Below are 22,964 nucleotides of genomic sequence, written 5' to 3' on the forward strand. Positions count from 1 at the left end.
AAAGAAGTCCAAACACAATACTAGGAAAGTTATCAACATATAAGAGAGAAAAAATAAGAAAAAAACAGAGAACTAGAAAAACAATCAGAAAACAATCAAATGGCAATAACTACATACCTATCAATTACTTTCAGTTTAAACTGGTTAAATGCTATAATCAAAAAACAAATGGATAAACTGTGTGTGTGTGTGTGTGTGTAATGAAATATTACTTGGCCATAAAAAAGAATGAAGTCTTACCATTTGCAAGAACATGGGTGGACCAAGGGTACTGTGCTAACTAAAACAGGCCAGGTAGAGAAAGACAAATAGCATATGATTTCACTTATATGTAGAATTTAAAAAACAAAACAAACAAGCAAGACAGAAGCAAACTCATAGATGCAGAGAACAAACTGATGGTTGCCAGAAGGGAGGGAGCTTGGAAGGCTGGGTGAAACATGTGAAGAAATTAAGACGTACAATTTGGCAGGTAGTTACAAAATAGTTACGGGGACATGAAGTACAGATTAGGGATTATAGTGAATAATATTGTAATAAACATACACGGTGTCAGGTATGTGCAACTTATGGGGGGGAATCACTTTATAAGTTATATAATGTCTAACCACTATGCTATACATATAATAATGTGAATCAAGTGAAACTGAAATATTAAAAACATTTTTTAAAGAAGCAAATACTCAAGTACTCAAGAAAAATTAAATAAAATTTGAATTTCCAACCTAAAAAGAAGCCAGAGAGAAAAAAAAATTACATAGAGAATAAAAAAGCATATTTCTCATTTGAGGCAATGAAACTAGAGGAAAACAGACAAACATGTTTAAAATAGAAAAAAATGTCAACCTAAAATTCTTTACCTGGCAAAAATACCTTTCAAGAATTCAAATGAAATAGACTTTTTCAGAAATACAAAAGTTGAAAGAGGGACTTCTGGATAAGACAGAGGGGTAGACAGACACGCTGCATCTCCCTCCACAACTAAGAAGGAATACAACCACCTCAAAGCTAAAAACCACCAGAAGTACCAGAAAATCAACCTGCATGGAAGTCCAACAAACAAAGATATAGAAAGAAATACTCCTCTAGACAGGTAGGAGGGCGGAGCCAGGGAGGAGAGGACGCAGTGTGGTGGTGGCAGCAGTGGTGGTAGCAGCAGGCTGGCGGAAAGCACAGTTACATGTTTTAAAAAGTCAAGAGGGACGCCTGGGGAGCGTTCCCAGCTCCTCACCAGACCATGCAGCTCACGGTCCCAGCACCGGGAAAATCAAGCCTCATTGCTTCTGACTGTGCAGACCAGTGGGGGTTGGGATGGAGGCAGAAACTGCCGGTCTCTCAGCAGAGTCCGCTTGTTTAAAGGGCCCCCACGGTCTTAGAACATCCACAGACCCATCCACTCTGGAAATGACAGCCAGGGCAACAGCTAGAGAGGCACCAGTCCCATACAGAAGTGGGAGAAGTGCCTGGAAAAGGGGCGAGTGCTGGGCAAGTGGCATTGTTCCCTCTCAGACCCCTCCCTCACATATAACGCCACAACGTGGTGAAACAGGTTGCCCTGTACTGACAATGCCTAAGGCTCCGCCCCTTACAATAACAGGAGCGACAGCTCTACGTAAGACACAAAGGCAAACAAACACAGGAGCCTGTCAAAATGAGGAGACAGAAGTATGGCCCAAAAGAGGGAAAGGATCAAGGTTCCCATGGGAGAACTAAGCAATGAGGAGATAACCAACCTAACAGATGCAGTGGGAGAACTAAGTGACGAGGAGATAGCCAACCTAACAGACGCAGAATTCAAAACACTGGTGATAAAGATGCCCACAGGCTTGACAGATATGCTTGCGTATGGCAAACGCATAAGAGAAGTGAAGGCTATCCTAAGTGAAATGAAGGAAAATCCACACAAAACCAATGGTGAAGGGGTTCAAATTAATGATTTGAAACATAAGGAAGAAAAAAGTCAACCAGTGCAGAATGAGGACACAAGAATTGAAAAAAAATGAGGAGAGGCTTGGGAACCTCTGGGACAACTTTAAACATGCCAACATCTGAATCATAGGGGGTGTCAGAAGGAGAAGAGGAAGAGCAAGAAATTGAAACTTATGTGAAAAAATAATGGAGGAAAATTTCCCAAATCTTGCAAAGGAAATAGACATACAAGTCCAGGAAGCACAGAGTCCTGGGCGAGCTGGACCCAGAGGGGATCACACCGAGACATATCATGATTAAAAAGCCAAAGGTGAAAGATAAAGAGAGAACCCTAAAAGCTGCAAGAGAGAAGCAGAGAGTTGCCTACAAAAGGGTGCCTATAAGACTATCAGCTGATTTCTCAAAAGAAAGTTTGCAGGCAATAAAGGACTGGCAAGCAGTATTCAATGTGATGAAAAGCAAGGACCTACAACCAACATTACTCTATCCAGCAAAGCTATCATTTAGAATGGAAGGGCAGATGAAGTGCTTCCCAGACAGGTAAAGCTAAAGGAGTACATCATCACCAAGTCATTAATATATGAAATGTCAAAGGGACTTACTTAAGAAAAAGATCAAAACTGTGAACACTAAAATGACAACAAACTCACAACTATCAACTGAATCTAAAAAATAAAAATAAAATCCAATTAAGCAAACCAGAATAGGAACAGAATCATAGGTATGAGAATCATTTGGAGGGTTATTAGCTGAGAGGGGGGAGGGGGAGAAATGGTGAAATGGTGCAGGGATTAAGAAGCATAATTGTTTGGTACAAAATAGACAGGGGGAAGTTAATAATAATATAGGAAAGGGTGAAGCCAAAGAACTTAATATGCATGACCCATGGACATGAACTAAGGGGGGTGGGACTGCTGGAGGGAAGGGGGGTACTGGGCAGAGGTGAACAAAGGGGAAAAAAAATTGGAACTACTGTAACAACATAATCAATAAAATATACTTAAAAAAAAAAGTTCCCCAAAAAAACAAAACAACAACAACTACCAAAAGAAATCATCATCAGTAGACAAAAGGAAATTTTAAGGGAAGTCCTTCTGGTAAGAGGTAAATAATACTAGATGGAAATCAATCTACACAGAGGACTGGATAAATATTAAAAATTTTTCCTACCATTTAGTCTTTTTAGTCTATTTGGAGCAAAAGTAATAATGATGTACTGTGAGGTTTATAACACATGTATAAGTAAAATGTATGACAGCAATAGTCCAGAAGTGTGTAAGGGTAAAATAAAACACAGTATTATAAGAGTTTTACACTATACATGAAATAGTACAATATCACTTGAAAACAGACTGTGACAAGGTAAACATGCATACCATACACCCTGAAACAATCAACAAAGTAACACCAAAATGTTATAGCTAATAAGGCAACAAAAGAGATAAACTGGAAACAAAAAATAATCCCCAAAATAAGAGATAAAAAGAGAAAACAGAAATAAAGAAAACATAAGACAAACAGGGAAAAACAGCAAGGTGATAGAATTTTACTCAACCATATTTAAAATCACATTAAATTTAGAATATCTACACACACCAATCAAAAGAAGCTGGAATGTTTGTATCAGTATTAGTCAAAGTATACTTTAGAATATTATCAGGAATAAGGAGGCCCATTTCTTAATGATAAACAGGTCAACTTATCAAAAGCACAAAATAATAATAAATGCTTATGCACATTTTGAATGTGACAGCCACACAGTACACATGCTCACTCAATGGCATCTACCTCCCCCATTGACTAGTACAGTGATGCTGGCATTGTTCACACATGTGCATTCCAATCTACTCTCCTTGACTAACAGGTTACATTGATGTTGCACAAACCATTCTTATTATATTAACAATGGCTGAACTTTTTCTGGACAGACCTCATATATCTATGTCCCAACCTTCCTACCCCTAAGTATTATAGAAAGATAATAAACACATATATTTATTATTTATATAAAGACTTGTACACAAATAGTCAGTAGCAGCTTTGTAATAGCCAGAAAATGAAAACCACCCTAATGTGTATGAATAGGTTAATGGATAAACTGTAGTGTAGTACTCTGTACAATAGAATAGCACTATGCAATAAAAGGAATGAACTACTGGTATACAACTTAAATAAGTATCAAAATTATACTGAGTGAAAGCAGACAGACAAAAAAGTGCATACTATATGATTCCATTTACAAAAAATTTTAGAAAATGCAAACTAATCTATAGTAACAGAAAACAGATCAGTGGTTGCCTGAGGTGGAAGAGTGAGGCTGAGAAGAGGCCCAAGGAAACTTCTGGTGGGGAGGGGTAATATGTTCATTACCTTGAATACTGTGATTGTTTCACAGGTGTACACATAAGTTAAAACTTACTATACACTCTAAATATGTGAAGACTGCTGCACGTATTTATACCTCAATAAAACTATTTTTTAAAAGTCATCCATGGCCGGTGTGGCTCAGTGGATTGAGTGCCAGCCTGAGAACCTAAAGGTCACGTTTGATTCCTGGTCAGGGCACATGCCCGGGTTGCCAGCCAGGACCCAGGACCCCAGTTAGGGGCCTGTAAGAGACAACTGATCAATGTTTGTCTCACACATAGGTGTTTCTCTCCCTCTCTTTCTCAACCTCTCTTCCCCTCTCTCAAAATATAAATAAATAAAATCTTTTATAAAATTTTAAAATATTTTTTTAAGTCAAGATTTTTCTCTTTCCTAACAAATTCGAGGTAATAATTACACTAAGAAAAAATTTTCCCCATATATATATATATATATTTTTTATTACTTTCTTCAAATTATTTGCAAGAAAAATTCAAAACATTTTCTTGGGTCACTCATGGATTAAACAAAATATATCTTACTTAAAAAATTCAACTAAAAATGTAAACATAATTAAATAACCATATTATCACTAACATGTGATAAAATCTGCCATGAAGTCTACAGTTATATGAAGGTAAAGAGGTAAGATTTTCTTAAATCATTATCTTCAAACAATTCCTCATAAAACAGTTTTCCTATGATCTGATCTAACACATCTTAGTATTACCATGACAGACATTTGAATTCTATCCAGAGACAGTCTAATGCTTAACTATATTTCATAGTGACAATGAAATTAAAGGATAATGATTCTTTATCATCTGGCAAAAAATAAAAAATAAAAAACTCAAGTAGGTAAACATTTATTTCATTTGTCACCTGTTTACAGTGTCAAATTTAAGAGTAGTTTTTTCAATATGGTATGACAGTAACTAATACTAATAAATAGCTCTAAAAATTTAATTTCTTTCAAACAGTGGTAAACTTAGATAATTCTATTTTAAGATAAAATATCCAGCATGCAAAGTACAAGAGTAACAACTGAAATGAACTCTTAAGCATTTAAAATATTGTAGTCTCACACATTAATAAAAGTATTTCACAGGCAAAACATACACAGTTCCCTTCATCAGCAACATCATCCTCCCCCTCAAAGAAAGGGAAACCAGCTGCCCCAACAGCTCCAGTCAACTGTTGAAAACAGGAAGCAAAGAGTAACTGTAACTATAGGGTAATCCTGGTTAGCAACCTGCAGCCTGGTTAGCAAAGCCATTTTTAATGTCAGTTTCTGGTCATGTCAATAATTCACTTGTAGCAAAGGTCTACCAGGCAAAGCATTTAACACACATGGCAGTTTGAATCAAATATTCATTTTTATTTTTATTTTTTTAGTGACTCAAACATATTTAATTAGTATTGTGAAATATCCCCTGCTCTATAGCTCAGACAGAATAATTTTGGCATTATCACGCCACAGTGGTTAGACAAATATTTTTCAGTAACATCCTGTTGGGAAAACTTTTGAGCATGTACCTACAATATAGTATGCATATTATTAAACAAACACACAGGAACTTTAAAAGAATGAGCTAAAAACAGAAAAATCATGTTTTCTTCACCCTGAAAGACCACTGATCTGATTCACTCAATCCCTATGGTGATTGGGAGGTCCTACCAAATAATCATTTTTCAATTCAGTAAGTGTGTCCATATAGATAACAAGGTAATAATAACAATAGGTATATATGAACACTCAGTCTTTTACTAAACTTCACTGGAATTTATTTTGTGTTTCAAATATAAAGCTTGGTACTTACAAGTTTTATAATCAACCACTCTCATTCTATAAACACTGCTCTGAAACTTAAATGGAAAGGAAAATTTTGAATGGTTTCTTCAAACTTCTCACCAACTTGAAATTTTAGTCCTCATAAATACAACTTTAATTGTATATTACACATATTAAAATAGTTTACTTTATGAAAGAAGTAAAGTTAAAGCTATATCCTTCATCTGTATGCCAGGTATCATACTAAGTAGGCACATTTTACACACAGCCCTTGATAACCTTAGTCCTTGACACATGAGCAAGTAAATAGTTCTAAATAGTTAATGACAAAGAGGTTTTGTTCATTTTTCATTTCACTATACTCTAGCATAGAGTTCTTTACGTACGTCATTTGCCCCAAGTTGTACTATACATTCCTTTCAAAGACCAACTTCAGTTTGCACACTAAGTGATGCAGAACAGCTAACAAATTCAAATAGAACCGCACTTACCTACCTACACGTATCACTTGCTATTCTCTTACCCTGCTTTATTTATGTTTTTTGCTCATTAACACTTCCAGACATAAACATTTAACAGCTGTGGCAGAAATAAATGAACTCTTAAACCTTTAGACTTGAGCTCTTTGCCTTTCAGAAGCTAAGTCTGTGTCGGCTGGAAAATGCAAGAATATTGTACAAGTTCCTTTTAATGCCCTAAATGAATCTTTGTGAAATCTTACTCTTGGTTCAGAAATGCATAAGATTCTTGGCTTGATTAACGTAATATGTTGCTAATGATCCAACATCAGGCCTTAGAACAAAAAGTTCCTTGTTCACTGATGGAAAACTGAGAAGCGATCTTGTCAAGTGAGAAACACAGTACCTGTTGTCTTGACAATTTGTTTTTCTTCTTCAAGCAACACCATATTCTAATCTCTACTGTAAAACTGTAATTAGAAAATATAAATTTATTTCTATGTTCCTAAAGTTTTAAAATTATACAAAAAAGACCTGAACTTGTTATATTCTCCTGAATACTCTACTGCTGTTATTCCTAGGATTCCATCACCTCTGCCATACCACACAAAGTGCTCCTTATTCTATATCTGCATATTAAGGCTGCTTCTAAATGAATGTTTTGAGTAATACCAGACCTTCAGTACATGGTTACTGACACAAAGGAATAAGAGCATGAAAAGAACATTTCAAAAGACTGGGCTTGAGGATATGCAGTATACCATCTATTTCTTCAAAACATTGTTATAAATAAGGTCTTTCAAAAGCATAAAGCTAACAGCGCCAGTTTGTACATTCAGCCAATACATATTGTGTGCCTGCAGTAAGATTCTTGAATATTCTTTTAAAAATTCTGTAAAGCCCTGGCCAGGTGGCTCAGTTGGTTGGAATGTTGTCCTGTACACCAAAAAAGGTTGCTGGCTTACGATTTCCCTGATCAGGGCACATACCTAGGTTGTGAGGCGTGTACAGGAGGCAACTGATTGATATCTGTCTCTGTCTCTCTCTCTCTATCCCTCCCCCACCTCCTTTTCCTCACCTCCTTCTCCCTCTCCAAAATCAGTTAATATATCCTTGGGTGAGGAATTTTAAAAAAAAAGCAGGTAAAAAAATTATGCTTATTTTTTTTAATATGCTTTATTGATTATGCTGCTACAGTTGTCCCAATTTCTTTTCCCTTTGTTCCCCACCACCCAGTGACACCCCTCCCTCCAACTGTCCCCCCCTTAGTCCATGCCCATTTGTTGTGCATACAGTTCTTCTCAACATCTTCCTATCTACTCCACTCCCTTCTACTATGCTTAATTCCTATACCGTCTCCCTCTCTTTCCCCGCTACCCCCTCCCCACTGACCTCCCCCCAATATGTTCCCCATACCTATAATTCTTTTCCTACTCTCCTTACCTACTTAGTTTGCCTGTTTCAGTTCCCTAGCTTCTGTTGTTGATTGCTGTGATACAGTTTTCATTTAATGTTCATCGTTTTGATCCTCTTTCTCCCAAACAAGTCCCTTTAACATTTCATATAACAGTGGTTTGGATCTGATGAACTCCTTCAGTTTTACTGTGTTCTGGAAGCACTTACTCTGTCCTTCTATTCGGAATGACAGCTTCGCTGGATAGAGTAATCGTGGTTGCAGGTTTTTGCTTTTCATTACTTTGAATATTTCTTGCCAGTCCCTTCTTGCCTGCAGAGTTTCTTTTCAAAAATCAGCTGACAGTCTTATTGGGACCCCTTTGTACGTAATTCTCTTCTTCTCTCTTGCTGCTTTTAAGATTCTCTCTTCATCCTTAATTTCTGATATTTTGATTATAATGTGTCTTGGTGTGGTTCTCCCTGGGTCCAGTTTTTTTGGAACTCTGTGTGCTTCCTGGACCTGTAAGTCTATTGCCTTCCCCAAGTTAGGGAAGTTCTGCTTCATTATTTTTTCACATAATTTTTCAATTTCTAGTTCTTTTTCTTCACCTTCTGGCAACCCTATGATTTGGATGTTGGCCTGCTTATAGCTGTCCCATAGGTTTCTGAGCCTCTCCTCATTTTCCTCACTTTTCGTTTCCTCTTTCTGCACTGGTTGACTGTGTAGTCCTTTCCTATGTTCCGATTTGTTGATTTGATCCCTGGTTTTCTTTCCCTCACCACTAGTTTTGTATGTGTTTTCATTCATTTCAGCAGGACTAGCCTTCTTTCCTTCCCCATCTTAAGTTCTGCTGTTAGGTCTGTAAGCATTTTTATAACCAAAGCTCTGAACTGTGCCTCAGAAAGATTTCCTATCTGTTGAGCCGTTAATTAGATATTTGCTATCTGGTCAGCTGCATCACCAGGATCTCTATCACGATCTGTGCCATCCTGAAACTTTTGTGTTTATCTTTGCTTCCTGGGCAGGGCTGTCACACCTCCTACACTATAGGGGGCAGAGCCCCGTGCACTCATCACAACGGGATGACCCATCTCACCATGCTGTGGCATTTTCTGTGGGGGTGGGGGTCCAAGATGGATTCTTGCCGTTCACTCTGCTGAGAGACCCGGAGCCTCCTCCTCTGTCCCCACCCCTTCTGAGCCTCACAGTCAAAGGCAATGGGGGTCTGCCTTCCCTGGCGTTGGAATCACAAGCTGACAGGTCTGGTCTGCAGGGCCGGTGCTCCCTTGGCTCTTCTTGCCTTCCCTTAAATACGGGTGTCTGTGCTTACTGCTGTCCCGCCACTGTCGCCACATCTGCCTTCGCCAACACAGCTTGACCTCTCCACCCTGGCTTCGCCCCTCCAGCCTGTCTGGATGAGTATTTCTTCTTCACATCTTTGTTTGCTGGACTTCCATGCAGTTTGATTTTCTGGAACTTCTGGTTGTCTCCAGGTTTGAGGTAGTTGTATTCCTTCTTAGTTGTGGAGGGAGACGCAGCATGTCTGTCCATGCATCCATCTTGGCCGGAAGTCCCGTTTTATTTTTTTTAATTCATTTTCTTAACAAATAAGCTCGTACTCACCATTCAACTTTGTTTTAGTTATCTTTCCTCTTACGAAACAGAGAAAAATCAGGAAGGCAAAAATAATTACCACAGTATTTCCACCCTTTTGTATATAAATTCATATTTATGGCTTAATCATTTGGAAAAATTCAGATATGCATGCATTCAATGCCTTAATAATGCTAACATAATAATAGCTAACATTTATTATTGAATGGTCACTTTTTAATATGTTATTGTAGGCACTATACGTATTTTATCTATTTGACTTCTCACTGCAACAGTATGAATTAGGTACTATCACCTTCATTATACAAAGCAGAAAACAGCATAGGGAAGTTAAATAATTTGACCGAGGTCATAGAATGGTACTTGTGGTTAAGTATGCAGATTCTGGACCCACAATGTGTGGGTTCAAACCTGGCTCCAGCATTAATGAACTCTATGACTGAACAAATTATACAATCACTTCAGTTTCTTTCACTCTAAAACGGTCAGAATCAGTACATTAATAAGTGCAAGTTGTTAAGAATAGTGGCTGACACACAGTCCTTAATAAATTATTTATATTGCTAGAGCCCACAATGTTTAATACCTGCAGCCTCTGCAGTACTTTATGTTTGAAGAAATGTTATAATAGCTTTCTACTTTCAGAGTCAAAACTTCAAAGTACCCCATAAGGTGCCAAGTGCTATGCAATTTCACATTTTTTTTACGTCAATCTAGTATCTTAAACCTAATCTACTATCTGTAGGTGTGTTGTTTCCCCCTGAAAACTCTTAGTTCCACATAAAATTATCTCATCAAACCTACTACAGAAATAAATAATTCAAGGTGAAAATTATGGCATTTACTGACTTCAGACTTGTGAAAGACTAATGTTTACTCTCCAAGTTACAGCATTGTCTTATTTATAGCATAATACCAGTTAAACTCATAGATATATCCTAAAATTCTTACAATTAAAAAAAAAAAACAACTTCACCCGAGGACATCTTCAATGACTTTTGAGAGAGACAAACATCAATGTGAGAGACAAACATCAATCAGTTGCCACCCATATGCACCCCCGGGGGCTCAAACCCTCAACCTTTTGGTGTGCAGGAATGACGCTCCAACCTACTGAGCGCAACCCAGCCAGGGCAAAATCCTTAAAATTTTGATATAGGATGTTTGATCTGTTTCAACCTACAGTTTTAGCAGCTCTAACACATCAACTAGAGATAAACATGTCTAACTAGATTCTAACATGACTAGTTAAAAATACAAAGTTTGCCAAAATGTTTCCCATGTATAACTTAGTAAAATATATGTATTACTCACTTTTGCAGGCAAATTACTTTAAGGGAAAAAAAACCTGTGGAGTAATGGAAATCTGTAGTGTAAAACATTCAGACTATAATAGATAAATCTAAATTTTCACTTTCTTTACTGTTCTGGCCCAAACTTAGAACCTAACATAAGCTGTCCTGTCCTTATGAATTATTAGAGGGAGAATTTTATGACAAACACAAATGTTAAATGAACACCATATTAAAGGTAGGCTAAGAAATAATAACACCATATGTAAACCTAAATATGTAAAGCAAAACCATTTAACTTTTAGAAAAAATAAAGATGAACTGCCTTATGACATCAAGGTAGGGAAGGCTTCCTAGGATAAGGGACAAAAGAAACCATAAACAGGGACAAATGTGATTATATTAAAAACAAAAGCACCCTGTGGCTCAATAGATTGAGCACCGGCCTGTGAACCAAAGGGTCACTGATTCAATTCCCGGTCAAGGCACATGCCTGGGTCGCCAGCCAGGCCCCCAATTGGTGGTGCGCAAGAGGCAACCACGCAGTCATGTTTCTCTCCCTCTCTTTCACTCTCCCTCCCCCTCTCTCTAAAAATAAGTAAATAAAATCTTTAAAAAAATAAAATAAAAGCTTATTACTGCCAAAACATTTCATCTGAATCAAAATATGAGGAGCCCTGGTCACACCAGTTGGAGCATCATCCTTTAACCAAAAGGCTGTGGGTTCAATTCCTGATCAGGGCACAAGCCTAGGTTACAGGTTCATCCCATCCAGCATGGGTGTGTGGGACTCCCATCTGGGATGCATATGATCCGTAGTCCCAGTGTAGATCCCTGGTCTGGGAGCGGATCCACAATCTGGGTGCATAGGAAGGCAACCAACTGATGCTCTCTCCATTGATGCTTCTCTCTCTCCCTTTTTCTTTCCTTCCCTCTCTCTCTCTCTCTCTCTCAAAAAGCAACTGAAAATGTCCCCAGGTGATGCCTGCGTTGTGGGCCAGGTCACTGATTGGGAACAAACCAACTGATGTTTCTCTCACACATCTCTCTCTCCCACTTTTTCTCCCTCCCTTCCCCTTTCTCTAGAAATGAAAAAAATAACAATCTTTTTAAATGTTCCCAGAAGAGAATAAAAATTTTTTTTTTTTAATAAGGAAATGACCAGACAAATCAAAACCGAGGGGCATTCTACAAAACAATCAGCCTGTACTCTTCAAATGTATCAGTATTATGCAAACAAAAGGCTGGGGACTTTTGGTGGATTAAAAGTAACTAAAGGGACATGACAACTAAATGCAATTCATGACCCATGACTAGATCCTGGACCAGAGGTGGTGTTGGAGAAGAGCTGTTAAAGTCATTACTGTGACCACTGAGAAAATTTCAATATGCACTGGATATTAGATAATAATGCTGCATCCATATTAAATGTGATAACGTATTGTAGTCTGTAGGACATCATTTTTCTTAGGATATTCAAATAAATCTTTTGATGGGTGAGGTATCACAGCGTCTGCAACTTACTTTTAAATGGTCCAGGAGAGAATATATATATGAAAGATAACATATTGATAAATGTGGCAAAATGTTAACTGGTGAGTCCAGGTGAAAGGTGTAAGTATATTCTTGAACTATAATTGCAGTTCTCTGTAGGACTAAAATTTTTCAAATAAAAAGTTGACATAAAAATGTAAAACCTACTCTGGCTGGTGTGGCTCAGTGGACAGACCACTGGCCTGTGAACCAAAAGGTCGCCAGTTCGATTCCTAGTCAGGGCACATGCCTGGGTAGCAGGCCCCAGTTGGGGGCGCATGAGAGGCAATTGATAGAAATTGTCCTCACACATAGATGTTTATCTCCCTCTTCTTCTCACTCCCCCGTCTCTAAAAAATAAATAAGAAAAATTTTTCTAAAAAATGTAAAACCTCTACACAACCAAAAATAAAGAAAAACTATATAGTGAGAAGATACTTTCAACACCATAATGGAGAGAGGATCAGTATAAAGTATAAAGAGAACTACAAATCAATGACAGAAAAGCAAACAAGCCAACAGAAAAAAGAACGTAGGATATAAACAGCAATTTGCAGAAAAAGAAACCTTACAATAAACAAATGTAAAGAAGTTCAATCTCACTTATAATCAGGGAAAAGTAAATTAAAATGAAATTTAATTTTGCTTTAAAAATTAGAAGTTTGACAATATTAATGTTTGTAAGGATACATCAAAATGGAAACTCTCATGCCCTGACCAGTGTGGTTCAGATGGGTGGGCGTCATTCGGCAAAGCAAAAGATCTCCAGTTCAATTCTTGGTCAGGGCACATGTCTTGGTTTTGGGTTCAGTCCCCAGTCAGTTGGGGGCGTGTTCGAGAGAACCAACCAATGTTTCTCTCTCCATTGATGTGTCTTCTCCATCTCCTCCTTTCCTTCCCTTCCCCTAAACATAAATAATCTTTTCTTTTTTTTAAATGGGAACATGCACAACCTGCTAATGGAAATTTTATATTTAGTACTTTGGAAAATAATTTGGCATTATGTAATAAAGTTTAAGATCCTTTCACCCTACACCTAAGAATTCCCTAGGTTTAGGATTCCCTCTCATACATGTAAAAAGGACACATCAAAAAATGTTTATTACAGCACTGTTAACAGCAAAAGAAAAAAGAAATACCTATACATCCATAAAGATACGCCTATCAACATGGATATATATCAAATAATGATGTTGTTATTATCAACAGGACATGTAATAAGAAGTTTGGAGAGGCTATGGAGAAAAAGGAACCTTCCTTCACTGCTGATGGGAATGTAGACTGGTACAGCCACTATGCAAAGCAGTCTGGAGATTCCTCAAAAAATTAAGAATGGAGTTACCAAATGACCCAGCAATCCCTTTCCTGGGTATTTATCCAAAAAACTTAAAAACATATATTCACAAAGATATATACACCCCTTTGTTCATCGCAGCGTTATTCACTGTGGCCAAGACACAGACACAACCCAAGTGTCCAATAGGAGATTGGATAAAGTGGAGGTGGTACATATACACAATGGAATACCACTCAGCCATGAAAGACAAAATACTGCCATTTGCAAAAGCATGGCAAGATTATGCTAAGTGAAATAAGTCAGTCAGAAAAAGCTAAGAACCATATTTCAGTCATATGTGGGATGTAAAACTTAAAACTTGTGGACACAGCAATGTGGTGGTTGCTAAAGGGAAGGTGGTAGGGGGATAGAGGGTGGAAAGGATCTAATATACAGTGACAGAAGATGGTCTGACTTAGGTGGTGGGGACACAGTGGAATATACAAATTTAGTGTCACAGAAATGTACACCTGAAACCCATATAATCCTATTAACCAATGTCACCCTCAGTAAATCTAATAAAATTTTTAAAAATATTGAACAAAAAAAAGCAAGTTGAAGAATCACATGTATAATATATTAAACAAGAGTATATGCACTTTTGAGGATATATACATATGATGGGAGTAATAATTACTGAATTCTATGACTGTTTACCGTGAAGAGAGGGCAAGAGAGAGGAATAGGATAACAGAGATTCATACAGGCCACAACTGTATGTGTAATTTTATCCCTTTAAAAAGTATAGAATGAAAAGATAACACAATTAGAAAATGGGGGAAAAAACACACAAATATGATGGTTTATAATTAGACGATCATTACATTATCTTCTGTATGTTTGAAATTATTCACATTTCAAAATAGACTTAAGTTTTTCAGCAGCTGTGAAGCTAGGGAGATGGCAGGATCTCACTGAACTGGAAAAGAGCATAATTATAAAAATGATAAAGTAGAGTTATTTAGTATTTCACTGAATTAAGCATTTTGCTAAGAGAATTAAGCAACAAAAAGACACATTAAAAAAATGTTCCGTGTGCTTTCTGTCCCCATGAAACAGTAGAAATAACTTCGAGACAGATGAATAAATTATCCCTTCTCTTAACATTCCACTGTAACTTGGCTTTCCTTTGGCATATACTGATGTCACTACAGTAAGGTCTGCAGTTACCGTAAGTAAATACTATCTATATAAATCTTTCTACAATTACAAACTGTTGGGAACGTGCAGCTGATTGTAATGTAAATTTTCATACAATGGAAACAAATCTTAGAGCTGAACGAAACCTTGCAGAACTCTTACTTTACAGATTAGTTGATTACTAAATTCTAAAATCTAAATTCTAAATTAATGAGGGTAACACACAACCCATACCACTGAAATCTGGTGGAAATGCATTTCAGAAATAAAGCCTGTGTGTGCTACCATCAACCTGCCATGTGGAGTTGATTTTAATTGCTAAGTAGCTGTGTCTTCTTTAACTAAACCTCTTCAGGCCTGGATGTCTTCATCAGGAGAAATCTAACTATGGTTGAAGTGTCGTGGTCAATATTTAAAAGGCCTGAAGAACATTAAGTCGCCAGGTAAAGACCACGGTTTCAAACAGTCTTCCTTTCACATTACATCTGGCGGCGCTGGCATCCGCCGCCTTAAAAGACGAAATGAACAGTATACAGACACCCTGAAAAAACCTGTCCGCACCAGGACGCGCGCGCGCACACATACACCCTGAAACGGTAACTAGTCACTGCAGGGCACTGTACTTTACAACTCTCGAACGCAACGGCCCAAAAAGACGAAAGAACGGGGGGGAAAAAAATCTGACACCAGCTCTACCTAGTGCTACTAAAAGCTTGAGGCCTACTGGAGTCAAACCCCCCAAACGTGCTTACACCTAATGGTTCAGGCCTCAGATCCGCATCTCACTCGGCTCTGCGGCTTCAGGGGTCGCCAGGAAAGGGAAAGGGAAAGGAAAAGGAATAGACCGCCACTGAACAGCTGACCCCTGAAACTTGGGAACCATTCGTAAAAATGTACGTTTTTATGGCGGCTTGCCATTCGATGTGAGCTTTCCAGGAAGTGTTGCAAACGACAAAACTGGCATGCGGGCTACCAACTTCTTGTAAAACTCCGTCAGCCTTCCATCTCACCACAAAGCAGCCTCTGGTTTCTCGGGGTCGACCGGGAATGTGCAAGAGACAGGAAGCCCGGTTAAGGGGGGGGCGGAAAAGCTGGCCTCGGGTACGGACCGGAGGACACTCGACGTCGCCCCCCCCAGAAAGGCAAATTAAGTAAAGGGGAGTTTCTCTGAGGCAGGATGGGGGGGCTGCCACCACCGTGAAAGAAATGAGGGGGAACAGGAAAGAACGCAGCGAGGCTGGCTTTGAGGCGGCGAAGGGCCGCGATCCGAGGCTAAGGCGAGTCCGAGCCAGCCGACCGGAGAAACAATGGCGCGAGAGTGACGTGAGGCTGGGGGCGTCGCCGCGGCGAGGAGGAAGGAGCTGCGCAGAGGCCGGGGCGACCCGGGGCTGCGGGGCGTGCGAAGACGCAGGTGCGGAGTCGCAGGGCCCGCAGGCGGGCACTCAGGCGTTAGAGAGGGGCCTAAAGGGCGTAGGGGACCGGGTGAGGGGGCGGCCCCCGGCCCGGGGAACGCGCTTGGCCGAGCACCCCCCTTCCTCCCATGCTCGCTCGCTAGACCGCTCCTGCCCCTCCCGCCCGCGGATGCCGCGGCACTCACCGTCCCGCCGCACCGCAACAATCCTAGCGCGCAACTGCCGCAGCCTGGGCGCGCACCCTCCTTACCCACGCCGCCTTGGCCCCGCCCCCAGTTCGCGCCTGCCAGGGACGGGCGCGCTGTTCCGACCCCCAGCTCCGCCGCAGAACCAGGCTGCGGCGACGCTCCCTAGCCGCGCCGAGGCAGTGAAGCGACGAGGCGGACCTGCGCCACCATTCCTCACACTGGTCTGGCGTTCTTCAAACAAGAGCACGGCGGTTGCCGCCAAACTGTGGAGTGACGCACGTTGACAACCCTTACATGTCTTTTATGTGTACATTCCTTGGCCTTCTGCCGAGGTCCTTCAGCAGGCCGGACCACCTCACAGCTTTCTCTTGCTTCTCCGCCTGCTCCCAGAGCATTTCCCTTAGTGGGGGGAGGGGGCATCATTTTTCCCAGGCACAGAATCTTCTAGTGCGACGAACTTCAAGGGCCCCTTGGGTCCAGACCTCCGTATCAGGCCTGAATCCCATTGATGACCAGAAGTACCCAGTTTGGAGTGAGTCAAAACTGTAATCCAAGTTCCACCACTTACAAATTGTTTGACATCGGGAAGCTTCCCTGACCTCACAATACCCAATTCTCTCATCTATAATGCAGCGATAGGTAACAATGGTACCTACTTCATAGTGTGTTGCCAGGATGAAATAAAACAGGGAAATTGAGCATCTTTCCATATGTCTGTTGGCCATCTGTATGTCCTCTTTGGAGAAATGCCTCTTCAGGTCCTCTGCTCATTTTTGTAATCAAATTGGTTCTTTTGGTGTTGAAGTTGTATGAGTTCTTTATATATTTTGAATATTAACCCCTTATTGGATGTATTGTTGGTGAATATCTACTTTCATTCAGTAAGTTGTTTTTTCACTGATGGTTCCCTTCACTGTGCAAAAACTCTTCAGTTTGACATAGTCCCATTTGTTTAGTTTTTCTTTTGTTTCCTTTGCCCAAGGAGACGTAGGCAAAAAAAAAAAAAAAAAAAAAAATTGCTAAAAGCAATGCCAGAGAGTTTATTGCTTATGTTTTCTACTAGGAGTTTTATGGTTTTGGGTGTTAACATTTAAATCAACCCATTTTGAGTTTATTCTTGTATATCGTATAAAAAAGCTGTCCAGTTACATTCTTTTCCATGTGTCTGTTCAGTTTTCCCAACATCATGTACTGAAGATACTGTCTTTACCCCAGGTGTATATTCTTGCCTTCTTTCTCATAAATTAACTGACCATATAGGCACATCACTAATTATCAGAGAAATGCAAATTAAAACCATAATGAGATATCACCTCATACCTGTCAGGATGGCCATCATCAATATATCAACAAACAACAACATGGGGCAATTGGGGTGGGGTGGGGAAGAGAGGTATAGGGGGAATGAATGGTGATGGAAAAATATATAAATAAATAAATAAAACAAGAAGTGTTGGTGAGGATGTGGAAAAAAGGGAACCCTCATGCACTGCTGGTAGGATTGTAAATTGGTGCATCCACTGTGGAAAACAGGATGGAGGTTCCTCAAAAAATTAAATATAGAACTACCATAAAACCCAGCAATTCCACCTCTGAGTACTTATCTAAAGAAACCCAAAATACTAAGATATATGCACTGCAAAACACTAAGGTTTTTGCACTGCTATGTCCATTGCAATATTATTTACAATAGCCAAAACATGGAAACAACCTAAGTGTCTATGAAGAGGTAAATGGATAAAGATGTGGTACATATACATACAATGGAATATTACTCAGCCCTAAAAAAGAATGAAATCTTGCCATTTGTGACAATATGGAAGGGTCTAGAGGGTATTATGCTAAGTGAAATAAATCAGACAAAGACAAATACCATATAATTTTACTTATATGTGGAAACTAAAAAAATAAATAAAACAGAAATAAACTCATAGATACAGAGATTTTGATGTTTGACAGATGGAAGAGGAGTTGGGGAAAATGGGTGAAAAAGGAGAAAAGATTAAGTACAGACTTCCAGTTATAAAAAAAGGATAGGGATAAAAAGTACAGAGTAGCAAATATAGTCAATATTTTAATAACTATGTATGGTGTCAGACATATTAGGGTGATTATAAGTTATATAAATGTCTAATCACTATGTTGTACACATGAAACTAAGATAATATTGTATGTCAACTCTAACTGAAAATTTTTTTAAAATTATTAACAAAAAGGATAATGGAAAGGCCTTAGCACAGCCCTGGCACTTAGCATTCAAGAAATATTTATGGACCTCCCCACCACCCATCCACCAGCAATTTGCATCTGCAAGAAGACAGAAAGCCCACTATTTCCAGAGCAATGCATCCAATGGTGTCAGCAGTTCTGATCAGTTTGAAAGTGTTTCTGAAACTTCCACCCTCTGACCTAAGTCCTATCCTGTGGAACCTCAGAGAGAAAACAAATCTAACCTCTCTTGACCTTCTACTACAGACCCGTATCTCCCACTCCTTTCATTGTTCCTCCTTTGCCCTGGTTTTAAAAGTCTTTATTTTCATACTCCTCATACACCTAGTCAGTCTGATTGTGGCTTTTAGAATATGTCACCCAAAACTGAACCTAAAGTGTATGGTACTATCAGAACAAAGAAAGACTGTAACTTTCTGTTTGTAGGACTTACTGCCTTGCATTCACATAATAAAGTTCTTGGTACCTGCTATTGACTGACTGAGCTTGCAGTCAACTAAAACCTCCAAGAGTTTTTAATATGTGATCTGTTGGAGCATTTCTACCCTCTTTTGTATTTTTAGAGCCAATTTCAGTTTAAGTCAGCTGAGGACAGACCTTGGACCTCACACCTACTAGATTTTTCAGGATATGTGGGAAAAAGGAATAGAAGTTGGAAATTAGTCTAAAACCACCACAACCAAGTGCATTTGGAAAAAGGCCAGGGTCTGTGTCTAAAGACCATAGCACTGAGCAAACTATGTGTGTGTGTGTGCATGTGTGTGTACACACAATGTGATCTCAACTGAGCAGATATATGTACATGCACACACACAAGACTAGAAGGAAATTGAGTTATGTTAATAGTGATTTCCTTTCAGTGACATGATGAGGTGGTTTCTATTTATAGTTTTCCATAATTTCCCAGATTGTCTATGTTGTTTATAAGGTCTGTCTGGAAAAAGTCCAGCCACTGTTAATACAACGAGAATGGTTTGCACAACATTGATGTGATCTGGCAGCCAAGGAGAGTGGACTGAAATGTGAACGCGTGAACAATGATGACTTCACTGTACTAGTCAGTGGGGGCAGTAGACACTGTTGAGTGAGCATGTGTACTATGTGGCCATTGTATTCAAAATGACTGAGCAAGTAGAGCAACAAATATGCATCAAATTTTGCATTATGCTTGAACATTCATCTGTGGAAACTATTCATATGACTCAGAAAGCCACATCTATGGGAAACTGGTGATTGACAGCTTCATAATGACAATGTGCCTGCTCATGCATCACATCTTGTGCAGAGTTTTCTGGTGAAACATCAAATCACCCAGGTGACTCAGCCCTGCTACAGCCCAGATTTGGCTCCCTGTGACTTCTGGCTTTTCCCAAAACTAAAATCATCTTTGAAAGAAAGGGAAGAGATTTCAGACCATCAAAGAGATTCAGGAATATATGATGAGGCAACTGATGACGATTGAGAGGTCCCAAGATGCCTACTTTGAAGGGGACTAAAGTGTCATTGTCCTATGTACAATGTTTCTTGTATCTTGTATCTTCTTCAGTAAATGTCTCTATTTTTCACATTACATGGCTGGATACCTTCTGGGCAGACCTCGTATATTACTTTTATAATCATGAACTTCGCTTCAGAAAATCAGAAAAAAATAATTTAAAATATCAGAGAAGTGCAATAATTCAAAAAAATGAGAAACAAAGTTAAGAAATAACAGACTAGGAAAAAAACATTTGTAATATATAAAACAAAGGGTTTGTATCTGGAAGATACAAAGGACTTCTAACAAATCAATAAGAAAAATATCCACTAGAAAAATGTGCAAAGAACATAAATAGTTCACACAAAAGGAGGTACAAATTGCCAAAATATAACAAAAAGATGCCCAACATCAATAGTAACCAGGGAAATGGAAATTAGAACTGACATTGACAACAATTTTCAAGCTTCATAATATCAAAAGAATGTAAAATGGCACAGAGCAACTGGACATCTGTTAAATCCATGTCTCAGCAATGCCACTTCTAGTTATCTACCATAACTCCATGTGCCTATGAAGGTACATACAAGAATAATTACTGTAACATTGCTAACAAAAAAATTTTGGAATCAACCTAAATACCCACCAGTAGGGGAATGGCTAAATAGAATGTAAAATACTCATCTAATGGAACTGTGTAGAGAATTTAAAATAAGTGACCTGATCTATATGTTAATATAAAAATATCTCAAAATCATATTATTGAATGAAAACAGCAAGTTGCAGCAAAAGATATACATATATAACTGATATTCAAAAAGTTTTTCCTCCAGAAGGCTTAACTTTGGTCTAAGCATGAAAACTCATCAGACAAACCCAAATTAAGGAATAATCTACTAAATATCTGACTGGACTCTTCAAAAGTGTTAAGGTTAAGGGAAGCTAAGGAAAGACTGAGAACTGTCGCAGACTGGAGGAGACTAAGGAAACAAGACAATTAAATGCAATGTGGGACCCTGGATGGATCCTAGAACTGAAAAAAAGACATTAGTGGAAAAACTGGTAAAGTTCTAATAAAGTCTACAGTTCAGTTAACAGTACTTTACCAATGTTAATTTCTTAGATTTTATCATTAACCAAGGTTATATAGCTGTTACCGTCAGGAGAGGCTGAGCGAAGGGTATACTGAAATTTTTTATACTATCTTTGCAACTCTTCTGCAGATTGAAAATTATTTCAAAATAAAATGTTAGCCCTGGCTGATGTGGATCAGTGAATGGAGCCCCAACCTGCGAACTGAAAAGTAACGGGTTTGATTCCAGATCAGGGCCCATGCCTGGGTTGCAGGCTAGGTCCCCAATTGGGGGCATGCAAGAGGCAACCAATTGATGTTTCTCTCACACATCAATGTTTCTCTCCCTCTTTCTCCCTCCCTTCCCCTCTCTCTAAAAAGTAAATCTTTTAAAAAGTGTTAAAACAAAACACAGACATGAATACCATTATTTCCTGTCATTACTGCTATAGACAAAGTCTATGTCACTTCTAAATTCACATGTTGAAACTTAATCCAGTGTATTTGGAGGTGGGGTCTTTGGGAGGTAATTAGGTCATGAGGGCTGAACACTCTGAAATAGAATTAATGCCGTTATAAAAGAGACCTCAGAAAGCTCCCACACCCCTTCCACCCTATAAGGACACAGCAAGAAGAAGACTGTCTGAACCAGGAAGTGGGCCTTCACTAGACCCCAAATCTGCTGGTGCCTTTCTCTTGCACTTCCCAGACTCTAGACCTGTGAGAAATAAATATCTGTTGTTTATAAGCTACCCAGTTTATACTATTCTGTTATGGCAGCCCAATTTAAGACAATAACACATTGAGTTTACAAAATATTTTTTGAACATATTATAGAGCTACATGCAAAACTCATATTAGAAGTTATCTCTAAAGATAGCAGTAAAAGACTGAGATTAGTGATAATGTTCAAAGGCAGTATGACCTTTAGTTTTAATGTTTTTATTTTTAAGAAGAAAAAGCCAACACTTTATTGTCATCATTATCCCCACACCCACCCCATCTGCTTTTACAAGTTAGAATACCTAATTTATAGTCGAATATCAAGTCATCTTCAATCCTGTGTCCCTATCACCAGCCAGGGTTCTATCCCTAGACCCAACATATATCTTGAAAATCAGAGTTGTGGAAAACTACATAACAGCTATAGTATCCCCTTAGGGGGGGCTTGATGGATAGGGAGAGTGGCAAGCTGAAGAAAATCAGAGGCAAAGTCCAATCAATAGTCATTAGAGGGTGGTGCCCTGACTGGTGTGGCTCAGTGGGTTGGGCATCATCCCACAAACCAAAAGGTCACTGGTTCAATTCCCAGTCAGGGCACATGCCTGGGTTTTGGGCAAGGTCCTGGGTTGGGGGCGTTGCGAGAGGCAACGTAACCGATATTTCTTTCACACATTAATGTTTCTCTCCCTCTTTTTCTCCCTCCCTTCCCTGCTCTCTAAAAATAAAATCTTTTAAAAAATAAGTCATTAATGGGTAAGAAAGGCCCAGTATATCAATAATCACATGGGAACCCTGGTTGGTGTGGCTCAGTGAATTTAGTTCTGGCCTGTGAACCAAAGGTTGCCAGTTCGATTCTTGGTCAGGACACATGCCTGTGTTGTGGGCCAGGTCCCCAGTCGGGGGCATGCAAGAGGCAGCTGATCGATATGTCTCTCACACATCAGTGTTTTTCTCCCTTTCTTTCTCCCTCCTTTCCCTGTTCTCTAAAAATAAATAAATAAATTCC

General features: G+C 39.1%; 1 protein-coding gene across 3 annotated transcripts in view; it reads right to left on the reverse strand.

Annotated features, from left to right (window-relative positions):
* NT5C2 (5'-nucleotidase, cytosolic II) overlaps positions 1-22,964 on the reverse strand; it is a 156,542-nt gene that overhangs the window by 95,905 nt on the left and 37,673 nt on the right. For 2 of the 3 annotated variants that reach the window (XM_090278534.1, XM_090278533.1), the window contains exon 1: positions 16,455-16,515. The exons of the other annotated variant lie outside the window; for it this stretch is intronic. The gene's annotated coding sequence lies outside the window, so the exon portion shown is untranslated. Of the gene's footprint in view, positions 1-16,454; positions 16,516-22,964 lie in introns of those variants that run through there. 3 annotated transcript variants of the gene reach the window in all.

This window comes from Furipterus horrens, unplaced genomic scaffold (genome assembly GCF_987537825.1).
Source record: "Furipterus horrens unplaced genomic scaffold, mFurHor1.1.pri manual_scaffold_5, whole genome shotgun sequence".
In the NCBI taxonomy this organism is placed as follows: Eukaryota; Metazoa; Chordata; class Mammalia; order Chiroptera; family Furipteridae; genus Furipterus; species Furipterus horrens.